The sequence below is a fragment of the Quercus lobata genome, chromosome 10 (assembly GCF_001633185.2).
Source record: "Quercus lobata isolate SW786 chromosome 10, ValleyOak3.0 Primary Assembly, whole genome shotgun sequence".
NCBI lineage: Eukaryota > Viridiplantae > Streptophyta > Magnoliopsida > Fagales > Fagaceae > Quercus > Quercus lobata.
Window position 1 is genome coordinate 6,558,897 of NC_044913.1, and position 7,875 is coordinate 6,566,771.

Genomic DNA, 7,875 nt, shown 5'->3' on the forward strand with positions numbered 1-7,875 from the left:
GGAAGACAAAATTCAGATATCAATACGTATATTTATTATATAAATAAATTTGGGGAAAAAACAAAGGAAGAGTCTATCCCTGACTCAGTCTATCCATGACAGCCATTCTCCACCTTCTCCAGGTGTCCCTGCTGCCTTGTGAGTCAATAGTTAATCAATCTCTTTCAAAATTTGGAGGTGCTAATAATTAATGGAAGATAATAACAAAATTCACTATGCAAGCTTAGGAAGCAATCTAATACGATAATTGAATTTCATAATATTCAGCATACACTTTTGAGGAATAAACACAGACATAAGTGTTGTAGTTAATTAATTAAGTATGAAGTCTCCCACTATATAAAAATGACAAGATTAAGTGATTAATATAATATAATTGAACATTTTTTTTAGATAGAATTTCAATTTATGACATCTATTGCTAATGATTGTTTTTTATTATCAGACCAAGATATTAATTAGTTTTGTTGTAGGCAGAGGTCAAACTCCAAATTTTTATTTGACAACAATAAACTTTACTAGTTGAGCTAATTCGAACCCACAAATTATATCAACTCCTTCCTTAACTTCTCCCTTGGGTATTATCTCCCAAAAAAAAAAAAAAAAACTTTACTATAGGTTTCAATATATATCTTGTGATTGGAGTTGTTAGTTGCATTGTAGTAAACACTTAAAAAAGAGGAAATGGCTATTCTACCATTATTCCAACAATCATGGCAAGAGCTATACAAAATAACCTTTATTCCCCTCCTTCCTCTTCTTTTCCTTTTTTCTTTTCTTTATGTTTTCAAATGCATTAAAAGTAGTGGAAAACCCAATTTACCTCCATCCCCACCAAAGCTACCAATCATTGGCAACCTTCATCAGCTTGGCTCACTCCCACACCGTTCTCTTCATACTCTCTCTAAGAAGTATGGTCCTCTAATGTTCTTATACTTTGGCCATGCACCAAGCCTTGTGGTATCATCTGCAGATATGGCAAGAGAAATGATGACAACACATGACATAGTTTTCTCACACAGGCCAAAAACCATAGCTACCAATTTCTTACTCTATGGATGCATAGACCTAGCATTCTCACCCTATGGTGAATATTGGAGGAAAGTACGGAAAGTTTGTGTCCATGAACTTTTGAGCCTCAAAAGAGTGCAATCTCTCCACTATGTAAGGGAAGAAGAAGTTGCTATATTGATCAATAAGGTACGTGACTCGTGCCTCAAAGGGGTTTCTATTAATCTAAGTGAGTTACTAATTGAGACCGCTAACAACATCGTTACTAGAGCTATTTTTGGCAAAAAGTTTGAAGAACAGGATGGTATGGGCAAGCCTTCAGAACTACCAAGAAAGGTAATGGTGCTAATTGTGTCAGTTTTTTGGGGGGATTTTTTCCCTTCTTTGGGTTGGATTGATATTCTCACGGGACTTTTACCTAGACATGGCAAAACGGGCGGGTCGGGTCGGGTTCGAGTCGGGTCAATCGGGTTGCGGGTCGGGTCAGGTTGACCCGTATTTTTCACATGAAATTTTTTTTATTTTTTTAATAAAGAAAACAATATATATTTGCCATTTGGATAGTTATGCAACATATTACTTGATGTAAAATGCATTATTTTGAATTCACTACTTATATCAAGAATAAACTCAGTTAAACTTATTAATATTTATTCAATAATTTTAAAATTATACAAATCCTAACATTGCTATCTAAAACAAAACAACACAAAGATAAGTAAAACAAATATACAAGTTTTATTTTTACACAATATCAACATTCCAAAAAAAAAAAATTACAAATGATTTATTGGATAACTCATTTGATAAAGAATAAAAACATATATGAAAGTTACAATTTTAAAAATTAATTTTATAATCTATTATCAATTGTGGTTGACACTCTATTTCAATTTGAGATATACATTAAAGTTTGATTGCTTACTTATTTATACCTAGTCTCTTTTATGAAGATCATATCATTGTTAAGCAGCACACACTCTAGGAAATATCATAATTTATTTTGAAAAGCTGTTTATTTTGAACATAAATTGTTAAAAAATAGATCTAAGCATTCATAATTTATGTTAATTTGATACTTTGGCTTTACTATTTTCACACTTGTGAATGTGTCTCACACATATCTACAATTTTAAATCTGTTTTTAACTTTACTGTAACCAGATTATCTTAGCATGTACTTTGCTATTTGATATCTAAAAATCTTTACTCATTACAGAATGCTCAACCATTTATTTTTCAATTAATTTGCATGCAGTTATGTAAATGTATCAATTGTTTCCTTAAAACTCATAATAAACAATTAAACTAATATTGTCTTAATTTCACTATTTTTTTTACCCAAAAAAAAAAAGTTTTAAAAAAATGGTTCGGGTTCGGGTCGGGTTGACCCGCACAAAACACGGGTCGGGTCACGGGTCAATCCGTTTTTGCTTCGGGTCAAAAAAATCGGGTTCGGGTCGGGTATTTTTCGGGACGGGTCAGAAAATTCTGACCCGTTTTGCCATGTCTACAGTTTACCAAGTCTAAAATCCACCGGTAGAGAAATAGATGCTTATCTGGATGAGGTGCTTGAGGAACACTACAAGACAGAGAAATGTGATGATGCTGAACATCCTAATAAAAAGGATTTTGTGGATATTTTCCTCCAACTACAAAAGGATGGCATGCTTGGCTTTGAACTTCATCATGAGAACCTCAAAGCAATCCTACTGGTATATTTCTCACTCTCCCTTTGGTGTTTTTGTTGCAAGGATTTTAAAATGATGGAAAATTTAAGAGAGAAAATTGGAAAGATGTTTGGTTGGGAGGGAAAGTGGAAATTTTGTGGTAAGGCCCAGGTGTTTTCTCCCCAAGCCCCACAAAAAGTTTTCTCATGAGGGGAGAAAACATGAGTTCTAGTGAAAAAACCAAATTTGCCCCTCTGTGCATTGAGTTACGTTTTTTTAGTTTTCCTTGTGTTTTTTTTTTTTTTTTTCAACGTTTTAATCAAACAGTAGATTTTGATTTTTTTTTCTTATTCGATCAATGGTGGGGTCCTTGGCGGCTTTCACCTTTATATATATATATATATATATATATATATATATATATATATATATTATAACAAAGAAAAATAAAATAATATTATAATATTAATGATGTGTTAAATTTCATAAGATATTATTTTTTAATTTTAATTGATAATAAGTTTATTTTTAATGATTGTAGGAAATGATTTCTTATATTATGCAATAGGGGCATGAGAGTAATTTTATATAAACTATATTTTTTATCCTCTCGCTTTTATTTTCAACCAAACAAATGAGTTTTCCATCCCTCCACTTTTTCACCCCTCCAACCAAACACAAACGAGGGAAATTAAAATCACTTCTATCCTCCACTTTTCTATCCTCTCCCTATTTTCTATTCTCCCACTTTTCAATCTCCTCAACCAAATAGACCCTTAGACACACCTCTAAGATCTTAAATTACTCTATTTCTTGGAACTAATAAAGTATAGAGTGCTATGTCATTTAAAATTATAAACGACATCACACTTGATATATCATTAAATAGGTCATTTCTATTCTAAATCATAAAATGAATTTATATTAGATGGAGATAATATCCTACCATTGATAACATACCTAAAAAGTTTTTTTTTTTTTTTTTTTTTTTTTTTTTTTTTTTTTTTCATGTTTATAGGAGGCGGTGATTCAACTTCAACAACTTTGGAATGGGTAATGGCAGAGCTCATTAAAAATCCAAGTATTATGAAAAGAGCACAAGAAGAGATAAGAAGAGTTGTGGGCAATAAGTCGAAGATAGATGTGGTTGACATTAGTCAAATGGATTACATGAAATGTATTATCAAAGAAAGTCTAAGACTACATACACCTCTTCCTCTTTCTGCACCTCGAGAAACATCAGAAAGTGTAAAATTTGGAGGTTATGATATTCCGGCAAAAACAAGAGTATTTGTCAATGTATGGGCAATCCAAAGGGACCCTAAACTCTAGGATAGGCCAGAAGAATTCATCCCAGAGAGATTCAAAGACAACCCAAATGACTTGAAAGGTCAAAACTTTGAATTCATTCCATTTGGAGGTGGGAGAAAAGGGTGCCTAGGATCGACATTTGCTGTTGCTACAATGGAATATTTGCTTGCCAACCTTTTATTTTGGTTTGATTGGAGGTTGCCTACCATTAATGCACAGGGAGAAGACTTGGACATGACTGAAGTTAATGCACTCACAGTGTTTAGGAAAAAATCCTCTCCATCTTGTACCAATACTACACTCTTCTTAATCTATTCGATTTAATAGGATTGTGCAGTTGTACTTGCGTTTTATGTAATTTTTCTTTGGACAAAACTTAGGTACAGTAGCTTAGGTGCTATTCTTTAAATTCCTCTCTTAAGATTCAGCCATGTGGCTACTTAACTAAAAAAACACTTCTTTCACATGAGAAAAAATCCACATGACAGAATCTTAAAAGGAGAACCTAAAGAACAGCACCTAAGTATTATACCTAAGTCTTGCTCTTTTTCTTCATTGTCTTTTTTTGCTCAAAGGGACTTCAATTGTAATAATAATTTTAGCTATGGAAGTATATTTTAATAATAAAAAATAAATGGTAAATTACGTATTTGGTCCCTAACTTTAAATTGTATATCAATTTGGTTTGGTTCATGACCTTTCAAATGTGTCTATTAAGTCCTTAAATTTTTGGTATTGTGTCAATCTTTATCCTTTTGGTATTGTGTTAAAATGGTCTCTGTCATTAAGTGATGGATGAAAAAATGCTGACGTGACTAACTTCTAAAATAAATATTACTTTCATGCCACACAAACTGCCACATCAACATAACCTTAGTAATTAAATAATTAATAAATAAAATAAAAACAAGTGGTAAGTGAGTAACCTGCATGTGAGGCTCAATTTAGGATCAAAATCCCTAACTCACAATTACCATAGTTGCTTTGCTCCATGTTTTGGTCTAAAGACACTACAAGAAATTTGGTTATTTTCAATGGTTGAAACCGTTGAAAAAAGTACTAAAAACCATTGAAAATACTATTTTCGACGGTTAAAGTAACTGTCGAGAACCGCCATTAAAAACTATGTCAAAAATTTTTTTCTACGGCCTATGCAACCGTAAAAAAAAAAATGTTACACTTTTATCAACGGTTAATAAACGTCGAAGTATTATTAAAAGCCATTGAAACATAAACACATAAAGATGCTTATTACTTTTTTCTACATGTACTCAACTGTTGATAAAAGGTATCTTGAGATAAATTTCAACAGTTTGTAAATGTTGAAATAAGTATTTTCTTTAAAAAATATAAATAAATAAATTTGGATGCCCTTTTTACATTGATCAAAATTTAATAACCTAATTCAAAATATAATGTAAACACAATTGTGCAATTCCTAATTAAATTTACAACAACCAATCAACTACTCTTTTAACACAATAAAAAAATTGTACAAATACAATGGAAAATTCTCTGCTTATCCATTGTATATATTCAAATGGTCTTTGCCTTTTCTCAAAAATAAACACTAGAATTTTGCATAATAACAAAACAGTTGAGCAAATGTAGACATTATAAGATTTATTGAGAAAAAGGCTGTAAGGAAGTATTCCTTTTACATTAAAGAGGTTTGATGAATAATAGTAACTTTGTTGCTTCTCACAACTGAATAAGGAAATATTTGTTAAAAGTTTTACACGGAGTCTGGTTGCTAGTCCCATGCTTACATTGAGGTTGTTGGTTTTGACTCTTCAACTCATCTCCAACTACAAGAAAAAATGCTATGTACCTGAAAAACATAAAGATAGGCATAAAGTGTAATGAAATTTGAACTCAAAAGAGAAAATTGAATATTACAAGATGTGAAATATACATGTGAGAGTTTTAAGTCAGAAAATTTTATACCTGAAAAAGTTCATCATTCTGACTTTTGAGTCAGCATTAATATCCATGGTGCCATCCAATGCTTGTTGCATGTGATGTAACCACCTCTTTGTAGCTCAATGCGTGACAGGGAATGGTCGGTGGCGTGCGATCAAAGTAGGATGACTTGCCAAACATTTAAATCCAAACATTAAACTGGTACAAAAAAATTCAAATCTAAAAATCAATAACTTTTAGAAGGATGAAACCAATAGGTAAGTCTCTATCCTAAACTCGTGGATATCATTAGGAAGAAAAGGCAAAGACCATTTGAATAGATACAAAACATACTAACTAAATAAAAGCCTTCAAAGTATGGTATTGAGTGTAGATATTGGAAAATAAATCAAATGGTCAACAACTTTATTCAAAGTACAGAAATAGTTCAAACCAAACCTTCATTTTGAAACATTTAATTCCATTAATTCATATCAGGGATACATTGGAAAATAAAAAGAGGAGGGAAATGAAAAGCCAAAATGGCGCTTAGGCCAAAACAACAGAGGGATACATTGGACCAGACCAGACGCAGGCAATTAAAAGGCCTGTTGCGGCAGTCCAAACTGCCACTACAAATAAAAGAAAGCGCCGCAAAAAAGTATCTATTCCAGCGGTCATCCAACTTGTCGCTATAAGTAACAGAAATACCGCTAAAACTTATATATTGTGGTGGTTTTATATACATCCTCTATAGTATGTCACAAAAGGGTATATCTATTGTGGCAGGTTTATGGAGCATAGCTATAGCTATGTCTAATGTCATTAAAACACCTATAATACGGTGGTTTTTATAGCACTGTTGTAGTGTGCCGCTGTAGTACGCCGCACAAGGATAGATCTATTGTAACAGTCCAATGAAATGCCGCAATATATCCCATTGACAGCGGCGGGCCAAAAAAGTGCTGCCCTATGTGACATATAGCGGCAATTTTCGCAAATGCCGCAATAGCTCGATTTTCTTGTAGTGAGTAATAAAAATATTTGTGACATGATTGTAGCTTATGTATCTCTTATGTTTTAAACCTCTATAGTGAAATAGCAACTTATGACTGAAAACTACATTACAAAAAGCAATTCGTAGAATTAGGTGCATGCAACTAAGAAGATTGAGCTAAAGCAAACAACCATTCCATCCTTGTAAAGCAAAAAACAACCATTCTATACTAAGGACTTATCAACCAACAACCATTCCATCCATGTAAAGCAAACAACAAAGGCTCTTTCCCACTCCTCAACTATTCATTACTCCAATCAAACTCCACAATACTATGGCCAATCACAAACTATAACATCTACTCATTACCCAAATTACTATTCGAGTCACATAAAACAGATAAAAAAATTATTCCTTAGTCTAATCATTACCCACTTTATACCCAAGTCCCTGATTCGTCCCAATTTATTCATAACCAAACAATTTTCACAAAATTATAATAAAAATCGTACTAATAAAAAAACACTACCACCATGGCATGGTCACTCTCCCATGCCTCAAACTATTCATTAATCCAATCAAATTGCACAATGTACCTCTGTATAAGCATCAATTGTGACTCCAATATGATATTTCTTGAGGAACTCTGCTTGCTTGATTAATGTTTCTCCAAATTTTCTACAAAACTCATATGGGTTTCTTCATCAATTCTTGAAAATAGAGGCACGTGCATGGACAAATAAAGCTGAATAAAACTCAGATGCTTACTGGAGATTGGCGGCGGCATGAGTTGCAGTGGGTCTCCGACGAGTTGGGTGGGTAGTAGTGGGTATCTAGTTAGCTAAGGTCTAGAGATATTGAAAGTGAAAGAGATTTTGTGTCAAAGACAAACAACTGATACAACAAACAAACATAAACCAGAACCAAAACAAACAGAACCCACTTGAAATTAATTAGGCTGAATATTTTCCATAAACAAAACCCA

The 7,875-nt window shown here is 32.6% G+C and overlaps 1 pseudogene; it reads left to right on the plus strand.

The window, feature by feature from the left end:
* The first annotated feature begins 684 nt into the window (after nucleotides 1-684).
* On the plus strand, nucleotides 685-4,301 carry LOC115964271 (annotated as a pseudogene).
* Nucleotides 4,302-7,875: the final 3,574 nt, after the last annotated feature.